The sequence below is a fragment of the Aptenodytes forsteri genome, unplaced genomic scaffold (assembly GCF_000699145.1).
Source record: "Aptenodytes forsteri isolate BGI_AS27 unplaced genomic scaffold, ASM69914v1 Scaffold51, whole genome shotgun sequence".
In the NCBI taxonomy this organism is placed as follows: domain Eukaryota; kingdom Metazoa; phylum Chordata; class Aves; order Sphenisciformes; family Spheniscidae; genus Aptenodytes; species Aptenodytes forsteri.
Genome location: NW_008795495.1, coordinates 5,755,961 through 5,778,889, shown reverse-complemented (window position 1 = coordinate 5,778,889; position 22,929 = coordinate 5,755,961).

Below are 22,929 nucleotides of genomic sequence, written 5' to 3'. Positions count from 1 at the left end.
TTGACTCCTTTTGGCTTTGGATGAGACCCATGTGCATCAGCCACTACGAGGGGACTATCCAAGCATCCAGAAGTGATGCGAGTACCTGACCATGAGAAATTGAACCAATACCAGTAGCACAGAAGTCAGACATATTTCATAGGTCTATTTTTTTTTCTCTTCACTGTACTTTGGCTCAGGCATCGCAAAGATATCAGAAGAAACTTTGGATAAACTCACACAGTTGAATATCTGCTCTTCTGGTCCATACAGACTCGCTGAAAAAAAAAAAGTTGAGGTATTGACCTTCACTCAATTTTCTTCCTGCCACTCACAGTGTGGAATACAGTAGATCCCAATTTGTTCTAATTATGTTCTTTTTTGGCCTAAGAATCTTGCACAGAGTCATGACACTCAAAGTGTCACTTTACTTTGGAAAGAAAAATATTCTTAAACTTTTCAAGCTGGACGCAGTATAAAAAATAAGTAAGGTCTTGTTTTTTCCCCTAATCCTAGTTTAAAAAAAAAAACAAAAAAACAAAAACCAAAACACCAAAACCACAACTAAAGCAATTTTGATCAAATTTTGTTGAAAGAGAAGAAAAATGCCTCCAGGCTGAGGAGTCATATGCCAAAGTATAGCCCAAAGCAGACTAAACCAAAGGAATCGGAAAGTCTTCTGGAAAAGGAGGGCATATAATGGAAACAATGACAGACCTTTAACTGTAGTAGTGCTGCTGGGTGCCACTATAATGAACTGAAACCTACGATCTCCTAGGGTTAATAAGACACCTGTCTTGAAACTAGCAGTCATATTGGTTTTCCAAGCCTGCCACAATACTTAAAGTCTTGATGAAGTTCTTACTGTGCCAAAGGAACTTACTAACAAAGCCACTGAGTCAATTTAACCTAGTGAAACTGGACCCTGTAGACTGGGTTATCAGAGTTTTGTGTTGAGATAATTACAGCACTAAAGAGAGCATATGGGCTGTCAAGGCTGGCACATGGCCTGCGCCAGCTGTTACCTGGGTGCTTTGGAAAATCTACTGAACAGCATTTTGGACACAGAACAGCTACATGTAAGTTTTCCAAGCTATCTAGTGGGAGATCCTCATAATAAATTTATTTTTATATGGGGGAGGATTACACCCAATAACGTAACTACAAGAAGTATAACCTTAGACTTCAAAAGGAAAATACCAGAGGAAAACAACCTTGCATGAAAGCGAAGTGTACCAATAGCAAGCCTCACCTGTTAAAAAGAGTAAACTATGTAAACTATCCAAGGAACTAGCTATTTTATAGCCCAACTTAAAAACAATACTCAAATACACCTATTTAAAAGCTTTTCTGGAAACATGTCTCTAAGTCAATGGGTTTTATCCCATTATTCCTGGTATTGCTACTCCATAAAAAATGTCTTCCAAATGCAATGCCATAGCTAATCAATAATCATTACTAACAACAACTATTATTGATTAGTTGTGATGCTGTTACAGGGCCTGCTTTCATGAGGTAATATTACCAAGAAAAACATTTCAAATAGGTTGTATCCAATGAGTTAGAGAGAAAATATGAAGAGGAATAAAACAGAAACATGCCCATACCTGGTACAGAATACAACAACACACCCCAAAATTTTACAACATGTGAGGACTGGAAATTATGATTATTGCATCCAGGTGGATTATAGTAAATGATATTAATTATTTAGATAAGTAGACTTAATCACCCAAACTGAAATTCCTAAGATGCAAGGTCATTCTAACTAAGCCTGCAGTATCTGCAATGTCTGTGACCTGAGAGAATGACTTGGAGACATGAAGACCGACAAGTCATGGGGGAGCCAATGCTTAATTTCCAAAAGCTGACCAGATGCATCAGAGTTCTGGGAGCAAAAGTGTTTGCCATAACTATAGCTGGGATTAGTGGCACTGCCGCAGCTCTGAAACCCACCTGCAAGATCCCAAATCTTAGTTTTGCAAAGCAAGTTAAACTTAGAAAGCTGAGGTAATGAAGCCCCAGCTTCAGTTTCAAGTCACCTTATCGTGCGAAAACACAGATTCATTCCTCTGACATCATTACCTTCATGGACCTAATGCAAATATATCATTATTTGTTTCACATAATTCAATTTCATGTCTTCATGAATCTCTTGAGAAATTAATGGATGGAAAATTTAAGATTTACTATCTCTCTGAATATGTCATTTCAGTAGGAACATAGTTAACCCGTATTTCCTCCTCTGACTCGAAAATATGACATTGCTTGTAAAGAAGGGTTTGTAATAAGTTGGTTCAATTAATAATTTTCTGCATGCTGAAATTCTTAACTTACCTTTGTTGATCTGCACCTTTTTGAAAGCATTAGTAAAGCATAGAAAAGCTCAAGGACTGACAATATTGGTATCATACTTTTTTCACAGCAAAATCTGCCTTTTTTTAGCTCTAAAAACCCTATTTGATTGAAAAGGAGTGTATTTTGGAGTTGAAAAATTCAGTTATTAGATTTAAATTTTTAAAACCCTATCCCTTAAAAACATTTAGGAAATCCAGTTGTATTACATCAAAGTAAGTGCATTACCACATTATATTTTGCAAGCTTTAGCAAATAAAAAAAATCCCCCAGAAGAATCTTAATTCTTATCTATGGAAAACATTAAACTGCTAAGCGCTAACAACTGGAATTAGTCCTTAAATCTCTAATGAGAATAATAAAACATGAGTGCAGTTTGTGCTGTAACTTGATAAGGCCTGAATTTACTTGCTGTTAGTAAAAGTTCCTGATCCAGCAGTATGGCGTTTTACTCCCTGAGGTACAGGAAACAATATCTGTCCTTTAGGAGCATCCTCTGTGGTAAGCACTTCTTATCGGGGCTATCAAAGGACTAAGATAGCAGTGTAATATCTAGTAACAGCAGCTTTATGAGCAGATCCATTACTGATTTAAATCAATCTAAAGCAGGTAGTTCTGTTTAACCCGTTCAGAACGAAGATGACCTCCCAGCAAAATAATTTCTTCTGAAAGTAATGAAAACTATTTCTGTGCTACGAGATGTGATACGCAATGAATCTCAGCAGCAGCAGCAGCAGAAGTCAGGGGGAAACACCACAATGCTGTAAGCCCCCCCCTCAAAAAGATGTCCCTTATACTAAAAGGCTCTTACTCTGCAAAGATACAATACTTTGCAATAGGAAAATTTAATATTCTCTAAAATACTGATTTGAACTAAACCAGGACACTATATGCAGAAGGAATTTAACTGAGCCTGTCTAAAATCAGCGTGCTGTCAATTTGTCTGAAAATCTATTTTTTTAAAAAGTCAATATCTAAATACTCCTCTCTGAAATTTTCTGGCAAGACACTTATTGGAAGACAGTCTTCAGATTTTATTTGCTTATAAAGATATTTTTATTCTTTGCAATGGAAAATGTAATTGTAACTTTTCTTGAACTTCCAAAAGTAAAATGAAAATATTACATTATCAGTCAGCAGTTTAGCGAGCCACAGCTATTTAAATTCTTAGTATTTTGACTTACTTCATATCAATGGAGATTCCCTCCCAATTTTAAATGAATAAAATATCATTAAAGGTGTAATTTATTTTTTTTTCATATGAAGTAGGAAATAAGGGGTTTAAATACCGTTTAAACACATTGCAAATGTAATTTATTTAAATGATGATTTGCTAATTTTGCCAGTAATTAGATAACGGAGGTCTCTAAGCATTACTTTTTGATTAGTGTTTAGAAAGACAAAAAACCTTTTGCACTCAGTTTGACACAGCTGTGAAATGTCAATCGGCTCCCGGCCAGGAGAGGCCCACCAGATAAACACGGCACTTCGAGACACTAGACGAGTGCATAAACAATACACACTGACGACACCCCCTCGCTACTAACTTCAGCTCAAGCATTTGTACTAAATGGTCACCTTCATCATTACCTTGGGCCTGATCCTGCTCTTTCCAAAGTGAGCGTGAGTTAAATTATTGATTGCAACGGTCGGTCCCTTGTGTCTTAGGAGTTAATGGGATCGAAGTGACATATAATCAGCACGCGTAATTTGAGGATCTCTAACTTCTTGAATTCCCTCGTGACTTATTTTGGAGACGTTGCCTTTATTTCTGGACTATTCCTCTGAATAACAATAAGAAAAAAGAAATTCAGATTCTAGTAAACGAGCAGCTTGTTTCTCATCCTAAAGAGCAATTTTCTCAGAGCTTGTTTAGAGCCTGACCTTGTAATCCTTCCCTAACCCTTCCCCAGTGACCCGAACTATGCACGTACTTTCCCACCTTCAGTCTAAATCCATTCCCCTGCCAGAAATCAAGCAAAATCTCGGCTCGGGTAAACACATGCAAAAAAGTCAGCATTTCTGTTTCTGTCTTCATTACAAAGGTTCACAGACCAAATGAAAACTCGTACATGTTTGAACTATTTTAATTAGTGCAATTTAGTATTCTCCACAAATGCAAAAGGTTACACTCTTACTGATTCTTTGATTTAAACATTTCCTATTAAACAGTGTAATTTTAGTTCAGTAAGTGCTTTCACACCACTTTATGCAAACGTGAACTCTTTGAGATAACCAAATCAGCATGAATTTTGTATTAGAAATATATTGCAACATTAATAAAACAAAACAGTGTGTTTTCTTATGATAATATAGTTTAAAGATATAGGTTTATTTTCTAGGTTCATACCATATAGGTGATCATCTATTTATTTACTCCTGCCTTAATTGGTAGCTATATATTTCTTATTAAATAATAAATTTGATCCTCCAAACTATTCTGCTTGAGCATCAGAAAATATCCAAGTGCTAAAGGGAGAGATGGCACCTAAAAATATGCTGCTGAACTTCTCTCTCTTGATGAAACTGGAAGCTGCTCTGTAACTTGATCAATTTCTTGCACCAACAGAATATTGCTTTTTAAGGCTGGTATGGGAGAGAAATATCAAAACAGGCAGAGATATTTTCAGTTCTTCAGAAAGGGATGGAATTAAAAAGCTTTACCTTCAGTACCTGTGCAAAAAAATGTTAAAAAGGAGAAAAATCCTTTTTTTTCTTCTATCTGATACAGGAATAGAATTTATGCTCTTTATATCACGTATGGCTTTAACACTTGCAAAGTTGCCATCAAAATGAAAGCTAAAACCAGGCCCAGAGCGATGGAGTATAGTTTTTAAGAGTATGTCAAATTATCTTCAATAGCCATTTTTTAAATAAAATATGAAATCTTGAAGCAAAGAATTTTATTGAGGGTAAAATCTTTCATTTAGACATAAATTTAAAGAACCCACATTCCTGAATCTTAAGAAACCCAGGAATATTGTTTTCTAATTGCCATGGGATGTATATACCAGTAGTATGAATGATTTTCACATGTCAGTTTTAACAAAAGTTCCTCTAAATTTATTTCTTTAAACACACTGTCGTTTGGTAGGTCTGCAGACCTACAGGAACAGATGAACAGTAGTATTTGTACATCCTTTTTGTTCCAGGCTGTAAATATAATCCTACATTTCAAGGTTACCAAGAGGGAGAAAGGCATTATCATTTTCTTTTCAGTCTGATTGTCCCATTTAGGTGATGTACATACTCTGAGCAAATTAATTGCTTTGCATTTCGTTTATATTTATTAACTGAAATTAGGAAAGGCAGTAAAATAGTATATCAAAGCATTATGGAGAAAACAACTGGAATCAATCTTTCTCGTTTGTAACAGACAGCACTTATTTAAATCTAAAATACGTTCTTTGCTGTCCTTGGTCTATTCTGGTAGATAATAGCTTGTACCAAATATAGGGCTACAGATTCCTTTCTTCTTTTTGAACACAAAAACCAGAAACAATAAAAAAAAAAGACATATCCAACTTCTATTAATAGAAGAACAACAGAAAAAAAACCCACCAAAAACACCTGCAGTCTGTTAGATCTCTGCCTCTTGAGCTAACAAGATTTTATTTCCGTTTTTGAAAATCGTAAGTGCATTATTTCTGCAAGGCTACTGCCAGAATTTAATCATTATGCCCCATCATTCAGACATTCATTTGGGGGCAAACCCTGCATTAACAAGAAATTCAGGGGCCTTGTAAAGAGGAAAAGTCAAAACTGTTAAGTAATATAGTGCCTTATGGCTCTGTAAATAAAGCAGCTGCACACCACACTCCTCATTCAGACAATTGTGCAAGAAAAGCATCAACCAACTGTAATTTCTTAGACTCAGAAATGAATTTAAAATAGACGTGCTTGCATGTACCCAACGCTGATTCGGTCTCCCCAGTTTTTGAAAGTTTAGAATCTGAAACACTGCGACACCATCGCCTGCTCATTATTATTTTTTAAACAAAGTAATACTGAATCTCCCACATAGGAAGGAAGATAAGCAACAATATAGTGCAGGCTCCAAGTTAAATCTGGTTCAGACAGCGTAATAATGATGTCATTAAGGCTCCGAGCTGAATGGGAATCAGACAGTACTGTAGTACAGCTGCAGACATAAATCTGAAAGAACTTTTTTGGCTACATTCTCAGACTTACCTTGAAAGATATTTAGGAGCTCCAGCAATGTGAGTTGAAAGAAATGTTCTCAAAGGGAGGTTTGCAGACTGAAGAACCTATGTAGGCCTTATAGGCACTTTCTTCTGTGGCACAGGAAGGAACATTTTGTTAAATGAATAAACTAAGAGAAATAATTTCAGAAGAAGTGCAAACCAGAAAACAAATAAACCTTAATACTACCACAAATAAATGAGACTAAGGCAATTGTGGGACTGCTCAAAGCCTTTTTGCCTTGCTGAATGAAAGCAATCCCTAAGACTGAATGGGTAATGAGATCCTGGCTCCTGAGATTTTAGCTTTCTTAATCATGTTCATAATTAATTCAAGAACATTGATAATTTCATTACATTCTTTTTGTCTTATCAATAAATGATGTGCCTGCACTTTTGGTCCTGTGTACAGGGAGAAAGGAGATGCTTTGGGTAATATTGCACCAAGAATCGTGTATGTATATATGTATATATACATATATATTATCTATATGACCCAAAATAGCGATGTGGTAGTTATTATCCTTAACCAGGCCTCTATTATCAGAATATGATGACAAGCAGCTACAAATAATTAATAAGCTTTTTATGCAGAAATGCAAAACCCTTTAAAGAAAAATATGCTGCAAACAGAATTCCTGTCTGAAAGATACATACCTAGAATAAAATATATTTTCAGAGATATTTAAGACTGGAATTTACATGAACTCAAACTACAAATATATTTTTAAAGCATCTCTAGATTCTGTTTTAAAAAAATCGTTTTAAAAAACACCAACTTTAGCTCCTCTTTCTATTTGAAGAGATGCGCCCTTCTGTTTGTCCTTCCAAACACATTTCCAATATCAGCTTACATCTAACACCAAGCTGTACTCACCCACTCAGCTGAAACTGTCTGGGGCTTTTTACATTTTGTTTTTTTTTTTTTTTAATGAAGACTGAAAGCTCTCTCTTTATCTATCAGTCAGTCAAAGGGGAAGCATCCCTTCAGGGTTTACTACTTGCTCTATGTGATCTTCAACAAAGCAACAAATCTGGTTTGCTCCCTTTTTTGTTGTTGTTGTTGATTTAGAGGTATCATTGGTTTCAGACAGAAGAGTCTGTATAAGCAAAAGTTTCTGACCAGAGCCAAATACTGCTGTGTTATTTGCGCTCACTTGCACCTTATTTCATTCTGACATCAGTGAAACCATCTGCGGAGAAAGTGACCCTGCACAAGAGAAGGCACCATAAATGGGTCCCAAACCATTTAATAAACGACTGTGACAACCTTCAGCACACAAGCTACACTCAGAAAATGTCTACCACATTGTAGCAATCACTGCTTTTTAGCTGATTATCTTTTAAAAATAATAAAACCAGGCATTTCCTTCTTTTGAGCAGGTTAAATGCCAACTTAAGGACAAATATATTCTCCACCAAATGTCCTTTTTTTCCTTTCTGATGACACCAGCTTCATGGGGATGTTACTCTGCTGAAGGTCTACCTGGTCCAACCAACCCCAGAGGTGGCTTTTAGCCAGCATAGCACATGCGAGGTCAGTTACATGCTAAATATTCCCCAATAAAGCAAGCCCATTGATGCAGGTGTGGATAAAGTTTCCATTCTGAACACACTTATCAGGGCTAGGGGGAGGAAAAAGTCTGAATTTCATGTTTTGTGGTCATAAGTAACTAAGCATATATTGTTTATACTGCTAAAAAAAAAGAGGCCAAGGAGCAATCCCTGGTCCAAGGTCAAACGGCAGCAACTGACTCCAGCCCACAGTGCTCATAGCTAGCACCTTCGAATTGACGTGTCTGGGGAGAGCTTACCTAAGGAGCCCAAAATACATCTAGGGAACATGCTAGCAATTCAGTGGGGTGGACAAGTGGGGCACCACACTCAGCCTGGTCTCCTAGCCTTCACTTATTTTTTATGCCTCCGAATGTAAAGATACCCAGAGGTGCCAAAAACCCTGGTGTCAAAGAAATAGGGTATCCCTAGGATTTAGGCAGCTGAGGAGAACTGTCAAGCAGTTTTGTTTTGTTAGGGGGGTTCCTCAAGGGATGGGGGAGGCAGCATAAATGATCTACTATAATATAAACGTACATCTGTCCTTCTTCAAGTTGTAAGCAATGCTATATGAGGATAACTCCTCAAGGGATGGGGGAGGCAGCATAAATTATCTACTATAATATAAACGTACATCTTTCCTTCTTCAAGTTATAAGCAATGCTATAAAAGGCAAACTCAGGTAAACACAGCACGGATTATTTAGTATGCTTGATGTGTTTAATTGAAAAGACTCGGGGTCTGAAACGCCCTTTGTACCATCCCTCCGAGATTACCAGCACTGTCCCTTGGGGCTGTAAAAACAAATCCAAATTGACTTAGGCAATCCAGATACTCCTATTCTCAGTGGAGACGAGAGTGTGCAAGTCTTGAAGAGGCTTTTATCCCAGTGCTCCTGAGCCTCAGAAGGCCATAGCCATAAACCAGGACTGAGCCCGTACTCAGATGATCTGAATTGCCTCCTGAAGGGGCTCGTCTGCACACTGACAGTGTAAAAAGCCTCTGACTACACTCTCAGTTCAGGCATTTTAAGGGAATACCTGGAGTTAGGTGGGATACAGCCAAACTACCATTCCTGGACGCAATGAATTAAGAACACTGAATGCATTCAATTAAATAGCAAACACTCTCCCTTCAACCTTGCTGTTTTCAGAGGGCAGAATTCAAGAAAAGTAGGCTCAGATCCTGGATTTTGATTAGGTTGTTCTTGCTGTAGGTCAGTGTAGTGCCTTCAGGTGTTATGAATCCAAGCCTTATTGCTGAGATCAGCAATTGTAATCCCTCTCAAATTTAGGGCAACTTTTCTTTGAAGCAATTCTGAACTATAAATAATCTGGAAATCTCTCTGAACTTGATCATAACTTTTGCCGCAAGAGCTATTGACAAGATGGCAAGCATCTCTAGCTAGCACATGGAGTTTTTCAAGAGGGTAGTCTCAAAACTGGAGCAGCTTATATGTTTGAAATTCCCGACACTTTTTTATTTAGCAGTTTAGATATCGCCTTAGATTATCCTTGCTTTATTCCTAATCTTTAAAATGTAAGTAGTACTCCTTGACTTGGGAAATGTCTTACCAGAGCAGAAATCTTAAAAGATTCTAAGGGATTCAGAGAACCATCTTGAAACGCATGAGGAGAATCCACAGCACAGTTACTGACAGTTATCAGCATTTTTTTCAATAAATATAAGTCTATAAATTCACAAAGACAACCATTGTATTCAAGTTTATAGAAATACATTTTAAAACTAAATCCACTCATATAAGCTTGGGCAAAATTATGTGGGTTTTGTAGGATGAACTGATTACAGGAGAAAGAAGTCCAAAAAGAGCAACACAGAATCACTTAGCAAGGCAAGCTGTTGCCTGTGACAGTGATGTATGAGACACGGGTGATATATATACTGGGTGGCTTTATCAGTAAATCATTGAGTTATTTACTTCCCTGAGGAACTGGACCTGTCCCTGGAAGAGACTGCACTGTGAGATGCACCAGCGGGGAATTAATATTGGCAAAACAGTCAATTTTGATTTGTTCACACCAAAGAATCATAAAATGTAATTTAATAAATAATACGCCACAGATGTACTTCCTCTTCTAAGTACTAGTGCTTTAAAAATGGTAGAATCTGGACCTTCCTGTTGTTTTCCTCATTAACTTGAAAGGAAAAGTCTCCATAAAATGGGTTTAAATAAAGTATTTAGCCACTACATCCCTGGCAGGGTGTGAACAGTTGCACACTGAAGAATAAAAAAGGCAGAGTATGAAGCTCTGTAACTGAAAAGATATAATACCACTTTTATTTTCTATTCAGTGCATATTAAAGGTAGAAGACAATCTCCACCACCTGCAAGAAACAGCTGTGAGGCCACTGCAATTTCGAGCTTCTACTACCGACCTTTGCTATAGGGCCTTCCATAGGGACTCTCAAGCACAGCAATGAACAGGATGCTCCCCCCCACCCCTCAGCAGGCAGAGCAGCAGTCAAAACAGCCGCTTGTGCCTTACCCCTTCCCGAGCTGCCGCGCTTGCGTAGGCAGGAGGATCACCTGTGCTCTGCACCTGGGCTTCAGCACCGTGCTCCCAGATTCACTGCCTGAACGTGCTGCAAACCTGGTTTGAGAGAGAGCTTGAAGGGCTATCCTGGTGCTCAGCACGACACTGCTGTGTAAGTCCCTTAGTTCCTTGTCTCACGGTAATTTTTTGTTCTGGGTTTTTTTTGCCTGATTTTAACAAATCTGTAGTTAAAACCATGTAGACTGAAACACTACAAAATGGTCAAACTGCAAAATAAAAAAGAAAATAAATCCATCATTGACACAAACACTATAAATATTGCTACTTACCTCATCAAAAATAAGCAAGAAAGCTCAAATGCTGTAAACAGCTGCTATGCTGTTTACATATGCAGAAAACAGCTCAATGTTATAGAGTGTTATAGGAAGTGTTTCTGCTAACATTAACACCATTTTCAGAAAAGCTTTGCACAAATAAAGAAAAATCAGACACTAATTTTCCGTGTAATAAAAGCAGTGACAATTTTATCATTGCTAATGCACAGAAAATGACAGTTGTGATGCATAGCATATTATGACAGAAATGCAAACAAAATACTTTTTCCTCTTTAATTTCCCTGTAGCATGGCCATTCATTGGAATTACACCACATCTCCAGCACCATACAGTGAATTGGCTTTATTCTGATTTGGGGCTGCTATTCATATATGTATATTTTTTTGTTATTATGTGAGAGCTTTGGAGAATCCCAGCCTAAAGCCTACACATTCCTAATGCTATATGCCAAGATTGTCAAATCAGAAGCGTGAAGTACACTGGACATGGTACTCACCTAGGTCATGAAAATATGACTGGATATTAAAGCGTGGCCAGACCCAAAGAGTAGTGACCAGCAGTACAATATCCAAGAGGTATCTGGTTACAAGTAGCATTCCTTAAGGCTTCATGCTAGGCCCAATAACATCTTGATTAGCATCCCAGACAGTGAGGTGGAAGACATCCTCAGCAAGTTCATGAATGACCTCAAAACAGGAGGCACAGTCAATATGCTGGAGGGCAGCCATCCAGAGGCATCTCAACAGGCTAGAGATAGGGGCTGAAAGAAATCTCACAAAGTTCAGTAAAGAAAACTGCGAAGTCCCGTACCTGTGACAGAATAACTCCATGGATCTGTATAGAGGGCTGACAGGCTAGAAAGCAGCTTTGGAAAATATAACCTAGTGATTCTGGTAGACAGTAAGTTGAGCATTTGTCAGCACCATGATCTTGCAGAGATGAGGACCTGAGCTGTGTTGGTAAAACTGAGCTGTGTTGGTAAAACTGTAGCCAGCAAGTCACAGGACATGATTATTCCTCACTATTAGACACCTTTCTGACTGCATCTGGAGTAATGTTCAGTTTTGGACTCCCCAGTAAAAGAAAGATATTGACATACTGGACCAAGTCCAGTGAGGGACCAGCAAGATAGTTGAGGCCTTGGAGTTCATAATACAAAGAGGAGGCTGAGACAGTTTGTCCAGGCTGAGTGGACACGGCCTCAAGCAGTCTGCTGTAGCTGAACTGCGCTGAGTGGGGAGTCAGGCCAGAGCATCCCCTCCAACTTGGATTACGCTTCTGTTCTGTGAGCAGAAAGGAGTTAAAGAATATAATGACGTATTCCAGACCTAAGACCATAGTACCTTCAGAAAGTGCTCAAACCATGACCTGTACGGTCTCATGTTTCCCATGTTTTAAACTTCAGAGGTGGTGAATTGGTGTCATCAGCTCTTTATAGTACTTCTGTCCGTGCAACTCCTACCGCTGACATTTTTTCATTAACCACTAACTTCATGTAAAGATCAAATGTCAATTGCATCAAAGCTTCAAAACAACTGTTAAATTTCATCTCTGCTTAAATCGACTATCTTAATGAATGCTAAACCAATCATTACAACATAAGATATTAAACTGCTATATACAGTAGTTTTGTTCTACTTGCTCTGACCTACTCAAATGACATTTGCTTGAAGTATTTTTAATACCAAAGATGATCAATAATTTCTAACCACAGCAGCCATAGTCATCAAAGGCTTCTAAAACGTTTTGAAGAAGACCCTCTTTACATAATAAATATTTTATAAAGGGTTAAATATCATAAATATGTGACCTAATACCAAACATCTGTATTCTACTCTTCACCATTTGTTGCTCTCCCAGTTTCAACCCTTTTTAGGTATTCAGAACTCCCTCTGATTCTAGTAACAGCAGGAATATCATGCACTTATTCTGCGTTTTCACATTACATACAGTGGAAGTCCACTCATACTCATCATATATAGATCTTCCCGTGAAACAATATAAAAAGGATGCATATGTCACACATACATGAGCCAGAGGGATGTAATAGATGAGGAACTTGTAAAATAATGCTTTTTATGCACAGGCAATATTTAAGCAGGCAAGAATATATGTCATTGCAACTGTTTCAAGGAGCAGATGGATAAGTACATGCATTGATAGTAATACGAAAGACAGAAGGTAAGATTGGTCAACAGTGAGAAAAAGCACATAAGAGCTGAAGAGGATAAAAATAGAAGAAAGGCATGGAGTTTACCAGAAGGGTAATTAGAAACAGTAGAGACAGAAAAATGTAGTTGTTGCAGAAATAGCAGAAACCAGAACAGAAGAGATCTGCAATAGATAGAACTTGATTTAAATGCCATAATCACAGAAGATATTAAACATTTGCATTAAAAAAACCCCACCTTCTGATGTAGCTAGAATAGTAGTCTTCAGTTAAATACTCCTGAAACTGGAAGCTGCGTTTACAGTAATTTACATTTTAAAAGAAAAAAAACCACAAAAGGTCACAGGAAAGAGCATAAATTCCAAATGCAGTTTCATAACTTTGTACAAAATAATAAAGTGAGCTGCTTTTGATTGAATTTGAATTGACAGCAAAAAATTTTCATTTACCGTTATTTGATGCTTCATTGAGTGACTTGTGCTTCATTATCAGCTTTCTCAATTGATATATCACTCTGCAGCCAAATAATGGACAAGTGACACACGCATTTCACTAAGAAACTGCTTTCCACATCTTGAAAACCCTTGGTAGTATTTATGCTTGAAATTAAACCAAACACTGAGCATTGATTTTAATATGTTCAGATGAAATCAAATTGCCCTAACTGCGTTAACACTGTGGAACATGCAGTAATCCATGTACTTTATGTGCTGATAAATCTGAAACTACAGTAAATGCATAATTATGCCATCAGTGATATGTGTTTCTGGTGCCTGTTACTCAGACATCGTGCTATCTACAGCTTTCTGCATGAAAGTACCACCAAGGAAGCAATTCGTTTTTCTCACAAGTTACTGAATCAGTTTAAATCAAAAATCGATGGCATTAATCAACTGCATTTGTAGTTTCAAGGAACAGCCTTTCGTTTCCTTGCCTATGGAGTACCAATTGACTTTGGGGGAGCTCGCTGCACTAAATATTTGGAGAATTGGGAGTTTGTTGAATCCCCGCACATTTCAGTTCCTCATGCTGACAGCAGTGCTGTTCTCTCTCCCCATGCATATTAGCACGATTGTCTCAAGTCTCTTCCCATGTTAGCCAGAGAAGCATTGTTTTGATAACTTCCCCTCCAGGAGAGAAAGAAAAAAAAAATGTTCAGGTAAGAATTCAGACTGCATTTTGCTCAGCTACAAATTGGTTCTAATATTTACAGGCAAAGTTCAGATATGATAAAGGAAGAGAGGAAAAAGGAAGGGGGGAAGGGGGCGAAGGGTGGGAAATGGGAGGAAAGGAGGGCAATGGGGAGGAAAGGGAGGGAGGGAAAAGGGAGTCACCGAACCATCATTTCCAGATGATGCCAGATAGGCAGCTGTGGGGTTTGTGTTTTCTTTTTTCTTCTGATGTTATTGGAGTGAAGAATTTTTTGTTTCATTGCCAAATGAGGAAAAAAAATCAAATTATTTGAAATTTTTGACAAATTAAAAAAAGAATCAGTCTGTCACGTGAACCTCTTCTTTAATAAAAGCAAACAGATTTAAAAGTTAGTCTGACAAGGAGTTTTGAATCATTCTCAAAACAGAGGAGCTCGCCTGGAACCTGGGACCTAGAGCACCATCAAGAGAGGCAACAGCTTCTGGGCTCTGTTTTGAGATCTTCTAGATCTTCTGGGAACTTATCTGAGATCATTCGGGGATTCCTGGGAACCCTTCAAGGAGTGTCAGGGTGCTGGTTCTGCCCCATGAGGATAACTACAGGAGGCTGTGACTTCCAGGAAGCTCTAGATCTGGGACATTGCGGAGAAACTTTTAAGGATCATGTGACCCTTGGACTATTATGGTCCAAAAGCATGGGAGCTCAGGTGGTTTTTCTCCTCCTTCCTGCCAGTGAGGGTGAAGTGCTGGAGGAGTGAATGGATTTTGTGGATCAACAACTTGTTGCACAACTGGTATTCACAACAGGGGATTCTGCTTTTATGACCACAGGACCTTCTCTGAGGACCAAGGAACCCAATCTAAGGATCTCTAGTAAGGGAAGGAATCCACCTGAACAAGCAGGGCAAAAGCATCTTTGCCAGTATGCTGGCCAGCCTGGTGAGATCTTTAAACTAGGAACAATGCAGATGGGAGACGACGACTAACAATCAAGTGAGGAAGTGGTGGACTGGGATGGCGAGCAAAGGGTGTGATGTGGGCAGAAGAGACCTCACAATCACCAAAACAGGGCTGAAGGGTGACCACCTCAACCATATGCACATAAATAAGGGATTGACTACAGGACAGTATCATGGGAGAAGTTCTCACGCCTTTTCTAGGAAGTCAGTTTAACTGGGTGTTTCTGAAGTATGTGCACACAGTGTGCAGAGCATGAGGAACAAACCGGAGGAACAAGAGGTATGTGTGCAGTTGTAGGGTGACAATCTTACTGAAATACAGATATGGTGAGATAGCACACACAGCTGGAGTGCTGCAATGGATGGATAAAAGTTCTTTAGGAACGACATCCTCTTTAGGAGGGATGGAATTAGGAGAGCCAAAGCCCACCTGGAACTGAAACTAGCAAGTGATATGAAAGGCAGCAAGAAGGGATTCTTCAGGTAGATTAGCTGCAAAAGAAAGACCAGGAAAAATGTGGGCCCACTGCTGAATGGGGCAGGGGACCTTATAACAAAGGATGTGGAATAGGGTGAGGTATTCAATACCTTCTTTTCTTCAATCTTTACTTGCCTTTAGCAATCCCAGGTCCATGAGGCCAGTGGGAAAGTCTGGAGCAAGAAAGACTTACCCTTGCTGGAGGAGGATCAGGTTAGGGAACATTTAAACAAAATGGACATACACAAGTCCATCAGACCTGATGGGATACATCCATGAGTGCTGAGGGAGCTGACCAACCTCTTTGAAAGGTCATGGCAATCACAGGAGATTCCTGACAACTAGGAGAAAGAAAATGTTTCTTCTAACCTCAAGAAGGAGGATCTGGGGAACAACAGGCTGATCAGATTCAACTCCTTCCCTTTCAAGATGATGGAGCAGATCTACTTGGAAACTACTTCCAAAAACATGAAGGATAGGAAGGTGATTTGGATTAATCAGCATGGATTTATGAAGAGGAAATCATGCCTGACCAAACTCATAGCCTTCTACAAAGAGATGACTGTCTCAAGTGGATGACAGCAGAGCAGTGGATATTCATTATCTTGACCTTAGCAAGGCTTTTGACACTATCTCCCATAACATCCTCAAACTAATGAAGTACAGGCTTAATAAGTAGACACTGAGGTGGATCAAAAACCGGATGAACTGCTGGGTTCAAGGGGTTGTGATCAGTAGCACAAAGACCAACTGGAGGCCAGTCACTAGTGGTGTGCACCAGGGTCCATAGTGGAGTCAATACTGTTCAACATCCTCATCAATGACATGGATGATGGGACAGAGTGCACCCTAAGTGCATTTGCAGATGATACAAAAGCTGAGAGGACTGGTGATACTCAAAACCCAACTGGACACAGCCCTGAGCAACTTTTCCTTACTTTCTTTTTTTCTTTTTTTTTTATTTTTCTTTTTTTCTCTTCTTTCGCCTTTTCTTTGAGATGAGGAAGATGAGCACTACATTTGGAGGTGATTGTCTCTCCTGATTGATTATGGATAGTCTAGATGATGGTTTACACAATTTTTACATAACTAGCATGATACTCCTCAGATACAACGCAGGCATCTTACAGCAGATGCAGTTGCTGAAGTGCTTGTTTAGTCAACAGAGAGAGATAGGCATTGTTATTCTGTGTTCATCTTATCCTGAAGCAGGCATATACATTTGGCTAACTGAACTGCTCCATAAAAGCACTTTTCCTTTTTTCTCATAGTGATTGCTCAGATACAGAGATCTAAAAGGTAAGTTTATGTTTGATCAGATGTTGTTTAGGTGTGAAACAACATTAAAAAAAAAAAAAAAATGGTTGTTTCATTTTCTTTTTAACTAAGCAGGTGAAACAGAAGTGTAGCTGAGTTATACCTGTCGGGAGACCCTTTATATGAATGGGTTTGGGTTTTTTTTCTGAATATAGCATAAGCCATACTACCATAAAAACTACTATATACCTGTAGCTGCTTGAAGGAGTTTGCCATCACTTCCCTACCTCACCATAATTCAAGCTACAAAACTTGAATACTGACAATGTTCAAATACTCCAATACATATGAAATTTAGTGCCAGATTTGGTGATGAGATAAAAATCCATAAGCTCAGTGATTTAGAACATGTTTTGATATGAGCTTGCTCTAGAAGAAGAGAGGCCATGAGCTAACAGATGCTTTTGATTAGCAGATTTCAGTCTGGCATGGAGTACAGGAAGAACAAGTTCATATTTACCTTCAAAAGACCATGTACACCCTTCGTCATCTAAAAGCCTAGCTGCTGTTGGTTCCTATCCTTTCCTACTGTCTGCAGAGGGAGAAAAGAATGATGCTTCTACCCTAAGTGCCCAGCAAGGCTCCTGAAGAAATGCAGTTGTCAGTGCAGGACAATCTACTTCAGGCACCATAAAGCATCTAACCAGATGGGATTCCGAACACCTAGAATTAACAGCCTGCGTTCATTTTTCAGACAGAGAGTGTGTGGTGGTTCAGAGAACACAAGTTACAGATTGAACGACAGTCCAACCACCAAAGTCATCTTTTCAAACTGGGACTAAGGTGGCTAAGTACTTTTGAAAGTTAATAATAAGATGTTTCATGCTAAATTGCATTGCGACTGTGCCTACAAGAGCCAGCTATTAAGCTGTTACTATGTTCAACGCAGTACAAAGATAACATAATAGGACAGCCCTGTTTCTCCTTTTACAAAAGCCAGCAAACGGTGTGGCTCTTACCATTACTTCTAGAAATTTATGCCTGGATCAAATTAAATAGTTCTTCGCTTTCTTTTGCTGCTTATAGTCATTGCTGCATAATTTCATGCTGTTGTGTTCTCGATTCTGAAACAAAAGCAAATCTATGAAAAACAGTTCCACAAGGAACGCTACTGTAATTCTTTATTCCATTGTTGGAATTAACAAGATTTTTTTAAGGAACAAACTTCTTTCTAGTAAAACTGCTACTAAAATAAAAATATAAACAATTATTACAAATATATAGTCACAAAAAACATTAAATTTGTCTCTTAAACAGGTTTATTACTTCACTACATATTTGAATAAAGATTTGTCTTCTATAGCTTTGGCACAAGAACAGATTTATTTAGTTTATAGAAACAATTATTTTTTCTCCATCAGCTACCCAGAATGGAATTGTTTAGGAGGTGTGCTTTGTCAAATGTTATTCTGACAAAAATAATCTGTTCAAGTATATTTAGATCTTTTAATAAACATATAGGTTTCAGTATTGTTTATGGCTTGTTCACAAATCTTCTAATTTATCAAGCCTTTTTATTGTGTATCACTGGAAGCAAATGCAAGAGAGAGGCCTCACCTACATTAACGTGGCTGCTCTCTTCTTCTGTTACTTATGGAAGATTCGACAATCTTAGTACTACTGACATAGCCAATACAGTGAAATATATGCAAACATAGCATCAAACTTTTAAGGGATGCCACTGCCCAGGGCTCTTAGAAGCTTTAGGAACAGAAGACACTCTTCAAGCTTGGCCATCTTGCACTGGAAGCAGCGTAGTTACCAGTCCTGAGATTGGTATGACGTTTCACACTCCTTTCCGAAGCTTATACCTGTACCATTTTCTTTCCTAGATATTACTATGTCAGTGTCACCCAGCAAAGTTCAGCACCCTTGGAACACATGAATTTCACAAATGTGTGGTCATCATTCCTCCTATTATAATTTTTGCCATTGAAAGTCAATTCACCTATGTGCTACTACAGCATGGGAGTGAAAACTGAAACACGCCTGTTAGTTATATGTAGCGTATGGGATGCAACAGGTATTTAAAGGGATTATTCTGCTTTGTCCACTTATTTCTGTAGGATTTCCTGAGGAGAAGGCTGGCTGTATAATGCGTGGACAAAGCACACTAGGTAACAGCCAATGGGCCTTGGCCAAGCTGCCCTGGGAGCAAAGGAAATCTTGCCATCGACTTCACAAGGCTGCAGGTGAGAACAGCCTTTATTTGCACTCTTGCACACCTGATGGCAGTAAAAACAAGCTCTTTTTTATGCCTTCCTTTAAAAATGTTTAAAAACCAGCTGAGGAAATGGCTGAACAAAACATGGTAAACACACCTGCCAGCATATTTAGCAACCTCAGCTTCTAATTCCTAGCTCTCAATTTGTTTTATCCAAAGTTTACCAGAACTGAGAGTGCTTGGGTTAAATAGCTCCTGCACTGGAGAAACTCCCCTCTCTACCATTGCTCAGGAAGCACAGGGGATGAAAAGATGTCTCGTTGGCAGCTGGTTCGTTCAGTCTGCCAACTGAGCACCGAGTGATTAGCAATGCACTGCAGAATAGAAACTGGTATTTTACCAGTGGTGCAGTAGCTACATCATCCATAATGACCGAGAAAATACTCTTGGCTTAGATTTCTTAGCAAGCTTCATGCTTCATACATTGATTGCAGTTACAATGTATAGAGAATTACATTTTCTAGAATAATGCCTGACTCAAGTATCTTGACTCTCTCTCACAGGTTCAGCAGGTCAGTGTCACTTAATTTACCTCTCCTTAATGTACCTCTCTTTTTTCTTCTTGAAGTCTGTCCCTCTAAATTGAATTACTGCATGTTCCACACTGTCATATCTATCCTTTTTTATTTCTGCTTTCCAATCCAAAACCATTCTGTCCATATTAGTCATCTCCCAAATCAATTAGCATAATTATTTACTTATTTGGGTTTTTTTCATTAAGTAAATTATTATTGTCTGTTTTCTTTCTTCTACTCTACTTACCCTATGAATCTTTTGATTATTTTTCTTCCTTTTTCCCTCTTCATTCAACAATCTATTTGTGTAACAAGCTTTACCCTCTTTCATTTCTCCTCTTCTATTACCCTTCCAGTCTTTCTGCCATACTTCAACACTCATTTCTTTATATTTAGCTTCGTGATTTCTGAAATACTGCTATTCTACCTGATTCTGTCTTGTTATTTAGACAGGCATTTGACACACAAAATACAAAATTGTTCAGCAGCTTGCTCTTCCACACATCCTTTCTACTGGAAATCGACATAATTAAAGGATTTCAAAAAATCATTTTCCATAGCTTATTGACCTAACCACATGTGTTTTTGCAGGCGTGACTTTCCTATTCCAGATAATAACTTACCCTTTGGGTAAGATCTACAAAATACCGCAGTGTGAGTCTGTTAGCATTCTATGACATACATTTTACTAGAAATAGGGGGAAAAAAAGTCCCATCTGTTATCATCTCCTCCTTGAGGAAGAAAAAATTGTTTTGAGATAGAAGACTCTAAAACATTCAGACTGTACACAGAAGGCAGAAGAATTGTACCTACATTTGAAGATCTCATCCTGCCATTTAAAGCTAACCTAACACCTTCCTAAGGCTTGGATTAATTTCTAGCATGTGAACCGGTCAGAGTGTAGATAGATGGCTTCCAAATTGTTTGCTGCAAAGGAAATCCCCTAGGCTAGGTAGTGTAATCCTCTTTGTACAAAGTAGCAAGCACCTCAAATGTCTCCTGAGTGATGCATTTCCTTTGCACCCTGACTTGAATAGCAGGGCAACTCAGGCTTCAAAGACAATTGAACCCACTGACCACTATGTGGTTAACAGTCTTTCCTATTTCCTTGGTTTTATACCACAAGCCCTCTCTTTGGCGAAATTTTCATAGTACCCTTCTTCCAAAAAGCTTTTGGATGGACAGTCAATCTCTTGATATTATTGGATTGCATTATTTCCAAGAAGACGACTGACACCATGTTGTCCATCTCTCCCTTTTGAGGCATGGTATCAGAAGGGTTGGGATATTCATTGCTAACCCCAGTCTAGCACTGGACAGCAGGATTGGCTAAGGTTATACCTACACCAGAAAAATTAAGTGGGCCAGTGCCTGTTTTCTGGCCGTGATTGAAATGGCAGGGGGCAGTGCATACCTGTATATCAAAACTCATCTTTCTCCTCCCCTTTCCAAAACACTACTAAGAACCATTCCTGGCTGAGTCTATCTCCTGAACAACACTCAGCCATCATCTGGCAGAGGGCTAGTTTGCACAGCTCCAAAATTATGTGTATTAATCAACGATTAATTGCAGGGCTCAGTGTATGCCAGTGTTGGAGCCTGTGATTTGGCCCTGTTCAATTTACTGGTGAAGATGTAGTTGACCTGACTAAACCTAAGAGGGCAAGCACTTTCCTCTGCACAACATCACTGGCACAGAAGAGAAGCACAGCTGTAACTATTGGAGGATCCCCTGCCACAAAAAGGGAAAGAGTGGCCTTCTAGCCCCCAGGGGAGTGAATAAGAGGTAAAACTTTTCTCCTTAGAGCTCACTCCTCTCTAAAGATAGGCAGTGTGAGAGTATTAGAATGACTGTGAGTAATGGGCTATTAATTCTCATTTGCAAAATGAGACAATATGATACCATTTTTTACAGTGATGATAAAATGGAAAAATTAATTATTACTTTGCCAGTTAGAAAGTAGCTTATGTTATGGACAAATGATTTTGAAATGTTCTCTGTATAGGCAAGTGTGCACAAACAGTACAACTGGACAAAACAGAAATTAAGTATGGCTATTTCTTAGAAAACAAGGCATTTACAGGTTGTTACAGGATGTGTAAACTGTACAGTTTGACATACCAGCAGTAGTTTCTATGGAATAGAAATCTATTCAAATGGAGAAGAGTCCAATATAACTCAAGCCTGAGTAAATGATGTCCAGAATCCTTATGGGCTGAGCTTTTCTTTAAACAAGGAAAACACATTGCTGCTTCTGGTTAACTCTGCATGACTGTTAGCTTCTGTGTGAACTGGGAAGACCTCTTTGTAGGTGTGTATGCAGATGAGGATGCACATACACAGTAGACATATTAAGTATATAGATTAAATTCACACATACATATGCATGAACACATATACTTCCAATGGTGCACAAAGGGGAAGAGTTTTCAAAATATTTTTTAAAAGAAATTTATTTAACTATTTTTCATGTCTCAGGTGAGTTCACTAGTAAATTAGAGCCACCTTATAAAACTGGATTGTACCTACCGCCTGAGAATACCTTAGTAATATGGCGGATGAACATCGTCAAAAGAGGACTCAGTTTCCTATTCCAACTGCACCTGTGTCTTTGACACTGTGGTAAGTTGACCGTGGTCGGCTGCCAAACATCCACCCAGCCTCTCTCTTACTCCCCCTCCAGAAAATAGGATGAGAAACCTCATGGGTAGACATAAAGACAGGGAGATCACTTACCAATTACCATCATGGGCAAAAGAGACTCAACTAGGGGAAAAATAAAATAAAAATAGAGTTGGATGATGAAAAACAAGGACAAAAACGAAAACACCTTCCCCCCTGCTCCTTCCCCTTCTTCCCAGGCTCAGCTTCACTCCTTCATTCCCAACTCCTCCACCACCCCTGCCTCCAAGCAGCGCAGGGGGATGGGGAATGGGGGTTGTGGTCAGTCTGTAACAGCTCCTCTCTGCCGCTCCTTCCTCACACTTTTCCCCTGCTCCAGCATGGGTCCTTCCTTCAGGCTGCAGTCCTTCAAGAACTGCTCCAGCCTGAGTCCTTTCCATGGGGTACAGTCCTTCAAGAACAGGCTGCTCCAGTGTGGGTCCACCATGGGGCACAGGTCCTGCCAGAAAACCTGCTCCTGCCTGGGATCCTCTCCATGGGCTGCAGTTCC